Genomic DNA, 13,348 nt, shown 5'->3' with positions numbered 1-13,348 from the left:
TGGAAATCCGTCCTGATGCGCGGCTCTGGCAATGAGCTCAAATTGGATTTGCCAGCGCGCAATTCCAGCGTCACAGAACATAAATATCAGGTTTCGTTCATTTGCTTGATTGAGGCTTGCATGCACTGTGATTATTAAGAACATTATCGCGCAGCACTCCCGCGGGAGCCGAGACTGCACAAGAGAGAATTAGCCGGGCGGCGGCGAGGCAGATTCAATTATTTATTATACGCTAAACGCATCCACAGAAGGTGTCGATGAGCCGAGTAGGGGCTCACTGATTATTATCGTCATCTCCAGGGAGGCAGGGGTGCAGCGCAGCAGCCAAAGTCGCTAAATAGGATCGCACTCGGGCAATTAGCACTGCGCCCGCTGCCGCCGCCGCCACGTCTTTTGTTGTGTTACACTCTCGGCCCTTCTGCTCCCACCCCCCACCTCCAAACAATCGCTCACACTCGCTCCCTGACATGCAAACTCACTCACGGCTTCAAATGTTAAATATTATTCAATGATACAAATAACTTTTGAATAATATTAATTTTATATTTATCTTCCTAAAATTATATTTTTACTGAAATTGTGAAACATAAAAAAATGTTGTCTCACCAGCAGAACTATTTAGTAGCAACTTACCGAAGCATTTGCATACGTTCAAAACAAATAAAAATGTCTAAGGTAAAATTACGTACAAGCAGATAATTTAAATTTTAATAGCAACATTTAAAAATCGTTTCAAGTGAAAAATAAAATTTCAATTTTCAGAATTACATTTGTTAAAAATATAATATATTTTTTTATTCATCACCGCAAATTTCTATCAATAGTTCCTGAGATTGGTACAGATAATTACGTTTTAAATGCAAATGATCTACTTTAATTTTATTTTTAATTCTAATTTTTTTCAGCTAAAGAAATTCCTTAGATTAAACCAATTTTTAAGAATAAGTAGTGATTCAAAATTTGTTTGCTGCATCAATTATTATGGGAGGGAAAACTATTAGGTTCCAGCTATTAGGAAAGAGGTCAAAGTATCGATGCAGATTGAAAATAATTGCAGCACTTGCCAACAGCACCGGCGGTGGAGGCTGAATTTATACGTCTAGCTACTCGCACCCCAGCTCTCTTTTCCATGCATTCGAGATGTGTTTAGCATATTGAGCAAATTCGAATCATCGCCGGTCCGTCCCCCCAGGAGTTGCACTTGCTGCATTTCAAAGCCCCGCAGCAATTTGAAATAATTTGAGGCCCAGTTTACCCCCGGGGCAGATTGTAAATAAGATGACAAAACGAGTGACGGCCGATTCGGGTCGTGCCGAGGGGGAGGGGCGCGACGAAAAGAGCATTGCGCCGTATTAGTCAGGCATCGCGCTGGAAATCACAATTTTATGCAGCACGTACAAGGGTTGACATCACAGAATAATTATCATATTAATCGAAAGACAATTATTTCCGCCCGTCGGCCCGCCGGCCGCACCACAGCTCACGCATTTGCATTATTCCTCCGCAGCTGGCGTCGCCGCTCGCTCTCCTTCTATCTCTCTCTATCCTCGTTGATTGGTAAGTGAGACGTTTCAATCAATTTGCATTGCTCGGCGCGCATTGGGCCCGGGTCGAATCTTGCTGGAACGGAGCCGCGCGTCTCTCGGCATGCTAAATACACGCGTGTGTGTGTGCCGATCAAATTATATTCAAATTCGGCGGCTGTATCTCGTTCTCCGCCGCGCGCTCGCTAGCTCTCGTTCGCTCGCTCTGTGTAAATCAATCAAAAGTTTGCACCGTACTTGGGGAGAATGCTGAGCGGGTCGCGCCTTTCGCTCTCTGTTTCCAGCGTGTCTTCTGCATGCATAATCTCATTGTTCCCGATCTCCGGCCTGATGCAAAATGGATTTCCGCCCACCCGTGCGCGCCAAGAGTTCGTCGGTTCGTGCTGAATTGGAATCCAAAGTGCGCGCACAACAACCCGAGCCGGTCGAAATTTGACAGTTGGCGGATTTCGCCGAGGAAGAAGAGGGCATAACGCAGAGAAATTTCCTTTTACTCTACAAATATCACCTGTGGCAAGTGTTCGAAATTGAAAGCTGGGGGTTGAATCAGACGTTGCTCATGTACGGCTTAGGAATTTCAGTTGTTTAACTTTTTCTCATATTTATGTAGTTAAAAAATTTACAGTTTTATTTTATAAATTACAAAATTCTGACGCCCTAAAATGAACTGGGCTCATAAATCTGAAAAAATAAACTTATAATAATAAGAAAACCATTAAACTTTGATCATTTTTTTTGTTCCTGCACTTTCTATACATTTTTACCCTCGCAAAGGCTCAAAAATGAATTTAACTCTACAAATTGACTGTAGCGATAAAATTCAAGCATAATTTTTTGGTCTATTCACTCTCATAATGTTATGTTTTCTCAACAGCCAACACTTATTCACTTATGTACATACACAAAAATATGTTTAAGCGCCGCTCACGGAATGCAATATGCAACAGATTTCCCACGCCGTCAAAAGTCACATCACGAAACGCCAATGCACTCACTCAAATTTCGTTTTCGTGGAACGCCACCGCGTCCCGCAACACAATGACAGTGTGAGTATTTGACTGATGACAGGGCTGTGTGCACATTAATTTTTAAAGAGACGCTCTCTTGGTTGCGTGATATCAGCCGAAGCACGCAAACCCGTAACGGGCAGTGCGGTAGTGGACATTCAGATTATACAATTCCATCAAGCCACCAGAATACGCATCACAAAACGTATAAACTGACATCAGTCACCCGCGCGCTGGCGGCCGCCCTACTTGCAAACTCATTCGACAAAAAGCACTGGCCTGCACGATAATGATATGTGAATGTGGAGCAATCACACAAGCTTTGCACGACACATTTCTGATTCAATCCTGTGAAATATGTGACGGGAAAGGCAATTTGAATTAAAAAAATCATCATGATTTACAAGCAAAAATGTAGCATGAATAAAAGTACCTTGGAAGAGACCCAATATTAATTCCATATGATGCCAAGAATTGTTATGTGTATTTATTAAATTTTCAGACTTTCTGTCAAAATCCGAAAAAAGTTTACAAAGATAACAAAAAGTAGTTTTTGAATTAATCAAGGTGGTGGCATTTTGCATAATTCTAAAAACTTGATGCAAATTATTTTTAAAGCCTAAAAGCAGCTGAATTCAAAAGTCCCTGCGAATCTTAATACCGATAATGGTTATATAATTTTACAATTTTATTGCTTAGCTTTAGTTAAATGATTAATTTCAATTAACAAGCAAAAATACATTGGTGCCCTAGCAGTTGTAGTATTAAGTAACTTTTTCAGGTTGAACACAACAAAATACAGTGATAATATCTATATGCATGAAATTGGATAAAATTGCTATGAAAAACAATTTTGGGAAAATGTTTCCTACTGCAAATTCTCAATTCGGACAAATTCCTTTCAAAAAATTCCGAAACACCTATTTCGGCCAAATTCCTTTTGGACAAAGTAACGCGTCCCCAGCTAACCAAATTCTAAGACTATATAGATACTGGTTAACAAAATAAAATCATAAAAATTGTTTAAGAAATGACGATCCTTCAAAATTCAGAAAAATTTGTTAGCTATAGCTTGAAAAAGTCCTTGATTATTATGTACTGTCTCTGTGTCTAAGTCTTGTTATCCTAGCTTGGAGCACAACCCGAAAATAACATAAAAATTGGTCAAATCTCTTAATTTTTTAGTGTAGCTTGGTCCTCTTTCCACTGTTTTGTGTTTTATTGTTGAAGACAAACAAATAGAACGCATATTGTCGCAACGGATTCAAACGATTTTCAATTGTTGCCCTGTAGCATTCCTGGCCCCTTGATAAATATTAATTTTTCTCCATTTACTTCACTTTTGAATTTGGATGAAATGTCAATTTTTATCTGTGTGTGCAACGTTGAACAAATTCATCAGTGGCAGTATAGGCGCTTCTGCAAAATTGTTGAATATCTTGGCAATTGCAAAACATTGGCGTCAAGTCTCGCTGCACAGGTCGTTTGATCAAACGAACAGCCATAAACCCCGCTGGTGTCTATGGTCGGCTTGAGGCTCAGAGAGCTGCTGTTTGCCATTTCTACGCGAGCGTGTGTGCGCGCAAATAGTTAATGTAATCCCTTCTGACGAGATTACAAGGTGTCAATAATACTTTATTGTTGTGGCATAAGGGATATTCACGAGCGCGGCGGGCGCGGGCGCGCGGTGGCTGCTCTCTTTACATTTGCACAACACGATCATTAATTGACATGCTCACTTTGCGCGCACACACATGCCGCACGCACTGTGTGCTAATGCGCGGGCAAACACCACGCAAAACGACAGGCTGGGCTTAAAACCGTCGCCCGCCCGCACTATTGTAATCATAATTTCAACATTGCGCGAGCGCGATTATCGTCATTATTTTAATGTGCGCACCCCGCCGCGTAAACTTTAATGGAATTAACTTGGGCTTGTCCTCCGCTTTTGCCCGTAAAGAGTCGAACGTGAGTGGTTAATTTAATTCTAATGCCATGCTCAGTTCGCATTATGTACCCAGAGCATAACAAACTAAATCCACGCCCTCGAATTTGCGCATGCACGCATCATAGACGCTACTCGCCGCGTGCTAAATTAATTATTTTTTAATTTAATTAGCTGTTCAAACTGAGATATCATCACTAGTCTACGAGCTATACTCGATTGTGTCTCTGTCGTTTGCCAGAGTGAAAAGAGAAGGTTGAAATGTTCGAAATGTTAGTCGAGGGACTTGACATGAATTCTATACTGCAAAAGGTGTAAAAAATTATCAGTAGGTTGTTTTTATTTCTAACACATGTATTGAGGTTAACGCACATCACGATTTCACATGTATTTCACGAGTCTTTTGGTGGGTTCAGAAATTTATAAAAAATATGACAATATTATCAATAAATTAGACATCATTCAAAAATCAACTGTCTATTCAAATCTTAAATATTAATCATCAATGTTCTTATTCGCTTTCTCAAATAGTCAGACTAAAACTCTTTTGAGAAATAAATAGGTCCCTGAAGTTGTCTATAATCCTGATGACAGCAAAAATTTGATTTCATCATTTTCAATCAAATTACGCAAACGACAGACGACTTGACCTTTCGGGCCACTCGAATTTCTTTTTTAATCTAGAGTTAAATTAATTATAAATCATTTTTGATAGATACCAATGAAGGCAGAAGCACACGAGGTTGTCTTAGTTTTTCATTTGAATCTACAAGTTTTTCATTTCTCAATCTACAATACATTGGTATATACAGATGTAATAAAAATTCCAAGAAAAGCTATAGGTATCAAAAACCAAAGGAGCTCCAAATTTGTTTCCCAATTTATAAGTATGACTGCCTATGGGAAATACTAATGATATCGTATAACATAATATTTTTACAAATAAATAAACAAATGCTGCTCTTAGAATGTCTTTTGAAATTTTAATTATGTTTCCTCCTCGCTTTCGACTACACGTCATATTCCTACAACATATAGCCGTGAATTTGGTCTTCTATATCCTAAAGTCAGATTGCATCAATTCCCTATACTATAAGACATTAAATAGAGCTAACTTTTGGTTGCTGAAGTCGTAATTCTCCTCTTTTGTATAGGATAGAATCCGTTTTGGTCCTAATCATCGTCAGCTCGATTTCAGAATCCATTCGCGTGTTCACGGCTCGTTAGCCGAGAGCGCACTGCCCATCAATTTGTCACAACAAAACGAAACATGGGCGATAAAAATTTCAATTTGTAGCACAAAACTAATAACAAATGGTCATGAATGCATTACGCTTTAGTTTGTGTGATGAGGGGTCGCCGGGAAGAGAAATGATATTGCACCCCCCGCGTGTCACTGCGCGCTGTGCATTGTGTGTGTGTGCGTATTACCTAACTCGCCGCTCGCCGAGTGTGTACACATGCAAAATGCTAAATGTCCCCTCCTCCCCCATCTGGACCACTCTTGAGGGTGAGTACGGGGGAAGGAAATTTGTGATGCAGCGCAAAACTCTCCCTGACGGCTGGCCGACACGCGGCTGAAAAATGCCCTCGATCTACGCAATAAGCAGTGCGTTCGTCACAGGATTAGGCGCATTCCGCTGTGTGTTCTTCGAAATGCAGTTAAGTGGCAGTCAAGCAGCAGCCGCAGAATTCGGTAAACAAACGTCGTAAAAATTCATGCTAAAAAAATAAACGATTTGATGGCATTTTTCAAATGTAAAATTTTTTAAATTTAATTTTGACTGGGAAATAATTAAAATGAAAATATGTTTAGCTAGTTAAAAAATTTGGATTTAGGATATATTTGTTTTACAAGCAAAGCAAACCTTTTTTCTGTGAGAGATTTTTATAATTTCAGTTTAACGAATGTTGTAAATTTAAATTTGCTGGAAAAATGTTCTTGTTCTGCCGAAAATATAGATTGCTTTTGAGCTTGTGTTCAAGCTAAAATCTTCAGAAAAGCTACTGTTTTCTTTCTGTTGGTTAATCAAATAGGTACGTTTTTAGTGAGTACATCTTTTTATTTGAATAAATGTGAAGTTTTAATTTTACCAAATTTACTAAGAAATTACTAAAAATGTTAATTTTGATCAGATTACCAAGATTGAGTAAAAGACACGATCCACATACAATTTATTTTCTACCGAGCTTAAGAGTCGATAGATTGAAATTTTCAAGCCAGGCCCATAGCGATAAATTAAACATTCAATTTTGGGGAGAAATGCCTTCAAAAAGAGCTGAGCTCACGCGGAAAATTCACATAAATATCGAGCTTTTGGTTGGTGACTAATTCGTGACAAGCGATATATTATTCGGATATTGAAGCTGACGATGGCGGAGCATGGTTTTATTTTTTTAACGCACAAGCACATGCAGATTCAGGTGTAGCACAGGCCGCCACCGCAGCCGCTGATGTTTTTCATCAATTCGGTGTGCGCGCAATAAAATCCTCTCCTTTGTGGCGAGGGTGCAAATTAAAATTCGCAAAACAGTGGGTTGGAAAGAGCAGAGTGGCTGCGTGCAGCCGATATAATAAATAAAGGCCAGCAGGCGTGCGTCCATCGAGGCCGGACACGGAGATCTGCTGGGAATTGGCCACCCGGGCGCGGGATTAGCGCGTCGCACGAGAAGCACGGGCAAAAACACGGCGGAGAGCGAGAGAGAGAGAGAGAGAGAGAGAGAGAGAGAGAGAGAGAGAGAGAGAGAGAGAGAGAGAGAGAGAGAGAGAGAGAGAGAGAGAGAGAGAGGGCAAGGCAACTGGCTTTGATACATAATGCCCCGATATAAAATACAATCAGCCATTCACCGAGATGTATTTGCTGTTTAATTGTTATCGACGGCGCTAAAGCCGCCGCGAATAAAGTGAATAGGCAATGTGACGGTGTGCTTTCAAGTGCGCGCCGGCCGTTATGCCGCATTACACCCTGCGGTGCTACAATAATTAAGCCGCGTGCGACGATTATTATTGTTATTATTTCAAGAGCGTGTCCGCATGCTCGCGGATGTGTGTGTGTGTGTGTGTGTGTGTGATGACGACCTGCCGCTCAACAAGCGTTTGCCCTTTTGGCACGCCCTGCGCGCGGCCAAAGATAATGCGCGCACGTCGATTGTCACTTTTGCACGCATTTCCAAATTGATTAAAAATTTCTTTCCCAAAGGGCTGTGTGGTGTGGTGTGCAAGCACGGAGGTTAATTTGTAAACGGTAGACGGATTAGATGGTCATTTTTTGGACAGTCTCGTTAAGAAATAATCGATTAGCCCTCAAAATGTTGGTTAGGTTACTTTTCAGACACAATTCGCAATATTTTTGGTACTTTTGATAAGGCACGCGCGTGCAATTCGCATAGAAATAAAAAAAACTTACTGCTTTTACGTCTTCATTTTACTTATTTCTAGATTTTGGCATAATATTTTATGTATGGTTAAATGTTATTTTTAAAAATATGCATTTGATACAGAAGCTCATACAAATAATTATGTGTCTTGGAATTCCATCCAAAACCAAATAATTCGTTTTAGCACGCAAAAACAAAGGTAACTAAATTGCAAAAAGGACACGATTTAAAAAACCTGTAAAACGAATTTCTTTTTTTTTAAACGAATTTCAACCTTTATATAGATGTAGAGTGTTGCACGCATATTTTGCGTTTAATAAACTATTAATAATAATGTTTCAACCTTAACTTTATCTATTTTGTTTCCTTTTTAGAATATTTTTAGACAGCATAGAATTAGAGAATGATGAAAAAGGTCAAAATCCATCACCAAAACAGATTTTTTTAAGCCAAAGTTTACGAGAGTTCATTTCGTGGCTGGTAAACAACTAGAATCGCAAAATCTTCGCATATTTCTCTCTTGGGCTCGCACGAGTTTGTCTTCCTAAACAGAATATATCTTGGTTAACTTGTTTTTCTCTTTCTCACATGCTTTTGATTTAAACCTTGACTGTGTTGCAAATGTGACTATGACTAATTGTGAGAATAAATGTACAAAAAAAATAATAAAAAAAATAATGAAATGAATGGAAAAGCACTCTAAATATTACATATTATCATGAAGATCTGATAGCAAAATTCGTTAAAAGTATGAGTTTTCCCAAGACCAAGAGTTTTGAAATTTGTCCAAATCGTGCTCTTCTTGCCCTAATCTGACTGAGAGGAAAGCCTCAGCGACTTCGTGTAAAATTTTCCATGCAGGAGCGGTGGGTAACTCAATATTATTGAAGCTATCATAATGTAAAACGTGATCGCGCGCCGAGTTTAGAAAGAGCAGAGGACACATTTGGTGTTTTAGAGCGTCTCCGGGGACACTCTCGGACACGTATGAGAGAGTGTGTGTATCGGGCATAGCATACATTTTTATAGTCTAGTATTTCATTCGTTTATACATTTACGTGTTAGGAACACTATCTTGGGATCAGTTACAAGAGATCGTCGTCGTCTGCCGCTCGCTGGCCGCGAACGTACGCTTTTATATGCCAAAGCGACCATATTTTACGATGTCCATCAATATAAATCTATTTGGACCAACTCCTCAAAAAACGTATTGATCTGCCGAGTGCTTTTGCGTTTTTGAATATTTGATGCGCGGCCAAAAACACTCAAAAATATTATGAATTACGACGCACGGCGTGTCCAAGTGGACGTTTCATCCCTTCTGCAGCTTTACGGTTTGCTTTCCCCTCGGGCTTTTACCATATTTAATGCGTCATCCATGATTATTAGATGATTTTTCCTGACGGGCCGAATCGGACGTGCGGTCCGAGTCGACTTTTAAAAATCGAATAAAGCAGTCGCGACGTGTTTTCGCGTGCGCGTCAATTATTAAAAGTCCAGGGTAGGGAAATTTTGCTTTTGCAGATGAAATATCGACGAAGGGGCGCGCAGGGCGAAACCTATAGAATTTAATTTCATTTAGGCCCAGACTTGTGTTATGCATTTTTGAGCCGGCGGCGCGTGGAATGTGCAGCTCATTAATCACTAGCTCTATGAAGCCAGTTAGAACGGCGCTGCGAGGGAGGCGAAAGGAGATTAACTGCTGCAAATCAGTCCACGAAATTAAATCGGGCATTCCTGACAGCGCCTGCTCTTTATACTGCTCTTTATGGGAGCCTGCCGGGCTGGCACACAGTTAGTTGCACGGCCCTCGCCGTCCGCCCGCTCGCTCCAGATTATTACATACTTTAGTGAGTCCATAAATACTGAGACTCGCATACCAACTTGACACATTCATAGTAGGAGATTTAGTCTGCAAATGAGCGCAAAACACAGTGTGCAGCCGCAGCAGCAGCGCGCGGCCGCCCCAAAATCGATAGCCTGCATGCAATCTAGGCGCAAATTTTCGCCGCGCCGAGGCTTGATTTCCACGCAATTCCCTCGGCTCGACGCCAGCAGCTCTCTTTTCTCTTTTCCTGTGCTGATTTCCCGTCCGCTATGGCTTTTTGTTTGCCGCCAGCAGCCAGCCGAGCGAGTTTGTGCTACGCGCCACCGGTCCCCTCCGGGATTTGGTCTAACGCACGCACTCATTTTCACCGCGAGCCAAGATTTCCACCGCAGAGAGAGAGCCAACACCGCACACCAAGGTGTGTTTCTGAGGTGTTCCACATTCATAAATAATGTTTTCATTCGCGCAAATTGAGCCAGGACTGATTTTTGATTTACCAAAAACGCCAGCTAGCGAGGGCCAGAAATTTAAATGAAGGATTTTCCAGACTTTTCTCGAGGTAGAACAACTGACTGGTGATTAAAAGTGTGGTTTGATCAACTTTAAAATAATCGCTGAGTTTCAGGTGTAATAATAAAGAAATTTACGGCTGTTTCTATGAATCACAAAACAATATGCTCATAGATTTGTGTGGATATTCAAAAATTCAGAAAAAGACTTGATATGTTCATTTCAATACCTAAAATAATTAATTTTGGATATATTAGAATTTTAAATTATTAAATTATTGATATACAGATTTCTATCGAAATTAATTACAGAAAACTAAACTGGTAAGAATATATTTGCTATTGCAGGACAGATTTTAAAACTGTTTAGAAAACGCGCGAACAAATTTACCATAATAAGCCTTTAAATGTTCTCAGCAGCTAATACTTTAGCTTAATATGAATTTTGTTTTGGAATTAAGATACTGCTGATAAGGGCTGCAGGGCCAAACCAGTTGGACATTGCGAGAGCGTGTAATATTAAATTTATTTTAAAATTTTCAATTTGTCAGCCTTCCATTTACCTGATTTTGTTCGCTTGTGGGCGTAGGCGTCGTCACGAATAGAAGTTTCATTGGGGCGGGAGGAGAAATAAACTGATTGTTTTGATTAAAATCAATCAAAAACCGTCAGATTTCATTCTAAATGACGTGTGGCAATTAAATTATAAATTTCAGTTCATGGTTAGTCATTTACAATCATACTCAACAAATATACAATTTGGGTCTTTAATCGACGATCTTCAATGGAGCTAATCTCATCTTCGTGCAAATCCGACTGGAGCATTAACTTCCGATTGGTTCGTCCTTCAATTACAAGTTTAGTAGCTGGTCCGTGTCCACGCTACAGCCTATCGGCCAGGTTGCCGTTATAAACATACAGTTCGCCATAGTAAATTTACAATTGACAAAGGAATAACAATAGTTTGGGAACAAATTCACATGAAGAATATACTCATAAAAATTGATTTGAACATCAGTTCAAATTACAAAGGTACGCAGATCCGCATCAAAGCGTGCGTCATTCGTGGACATGGCCCGTCGTGGCCATTCCACCTTCAACGAGCTACGTGCTGCACTCGGCCAGACACGCACTCCTAATGCCAGGCTTGAGCATTCGTTTTTGCCGGCTCACAAACATTATCAATAGTGAATTACAAATATTTCCAAATATATCCCTTAGATGGCGAAACATAACAGTCATACTAGAAATTCAACGAGTGATTACAATTACTCGTTACAGCATTATAAAATCAGTAGAACTATTGAATTGTGTGTAGAGCACACATTTTGCATTCGTTTGCACTAGATTTCGAGGGGACGAGATGATGAAATAAAATGCAGGAGGATTCCTGATTTACATCACTCAAGGCTGGTGATGAAAGTTAATCTCATAAACAGCTTTGCTATGCGCATAAAATATTGATTCTTGGTGAGGTAAATAATAAATGGCACAATAGCCATCATTAAACATTCAATTACCGAAGGAGATTTATCGCCGATGTTCGCTGCGGAAATAATAAACGCGAGAGAGCAGTGCGGACGGGCCATCGAGGGCCGCAGTAATCTCCACAAATCTTCTTGCCGTCATCATCCTTTTATCGTTTGATGCTCTTTATAAATTTACGAGCTGTAAGAATCTGTCGACGGTTTATCAAGCGGCCCGCGCGCTGAGGAAAGACAATCGGCGGGCGCGCGCCGGACGCACCCTCGTGGCCCGAGGGGCGGTGGCAGTCATCGGCGAGCGCGGCCCCTCTACACGCTGGCCACTGGTCACTGCCGCTCTCGTTCCCCAGAGGCGCCGTGGCAAAGCTTTTTCTCTTCCATGCAGGCACAAAAATATTGCCGCCTGCTGAGAAATGATTCAATTCGCGATAATGCCCCGGCCGCCGCTCTTCCTTTTGCCCGGCGCTGCCCGGTTCCGGCTTTGATCTCGATCGAAATCGTAAAAATCAAGGCCTCATCCAACGTGGAAAACAGAAAGAGCACGTACTGCTTGTTCTTTTTTGTATTATTCCTGCCTGCGTGTCTGGTCAGAAAGCTCCCGGACCTTTTATTAGAACGTGCTTTCTCGCAAATCCACTTTTTACAGATTACCAAATCGCCCCTTTTTTGCTTCCGCGCCCTTGTAATTTGAAAATAGCGCGCAAAAAGTCGAGCTAATCCTCTTTTCTTTTTGAAGCCAAATCGCAAAAATCGCATCGAATAGATTTTGCCGCTGCGGGATTTGGCACACGCTGACCGAGGCGGCGTAAAATTGAGCAAAAAGCCGGTCCAGCTATATATTTCATTAACAAAGACATCCATCGCCGGTCGGCAGTTTCACGCTGGTGGCTTTTTTGCAGAGTTACATTACAAATTTAATCTCGTGAGCCATAAAACCAGAAAGCCCTGATGATGATGATGACGAGAATCCACACGGTGTGATGACGCCCTCGATTTTTTGCCCTGCACCTAGACTGTGGCTCGCGCGCGCGCTCGCTCCCTCGCGCTGCTTCGCTCTCTGCTCGCACAAACGGGGCATTTCAGCAGAGATCTCGTTTTTTGCGAGCGAGATTAATTCTGATGACCTCTGTGCACGCCGCTGGGCTCATGTAGCTCTTAATTGATTTCAACAGCGCCGCCGCTTTTTGTCCACTGCAGCACTTTTTCAGCGCGGCTCTCATTACTGCATGCACAGAATGAATGATAAGTACGCGGGCTGCAAAAAATACAAGTCCCTTGCTTCTGCAGCGCCGGACGCAGAATGGCACTTTTGAAATTCCCTGCTCCAAGTGGTGTTGCTCTTTGAGTGTCGTGTCGGTCAAATTGGGCGAATATCAAGTTTTGATTTAAGGCTCCCGTTATATCAAGGTATCCTATTTGTTACTTCTTTTTATTTCGGGCACGAAAATTGGAATTACTACACTCTCATAAGACAAAATAATTTCTTCAAGCTTAAGGACTGTCAGATAGTAATTTCGGTATACTTTTTCACTCAGCAGCCAAGGAAAATTTGAGTTTGTAACCGCAATGTTAGAAAAAATATATGTATATATCAAGGTAAATATGTATGATTCCATTTAATTATAAATCAACTTCCTGTATTATCAATCTGAA

Source organism: Cloeon dipterum, chromosome 1, assembly GCF_949628265.1.
Source record: "Cloeon dipterum chromosome 1, ieCloDipt1.1, whole genome shotgun sequence".
Taxonomy (NCBI): Eukaryota; Metazoa; Arthropoda; class Insecta; order Ephemeroptera; family Baetidae; genus Cloeon; species Cloeon dipterum.
Note: the sequence above shows the minus strand (reverse complement) of the source record.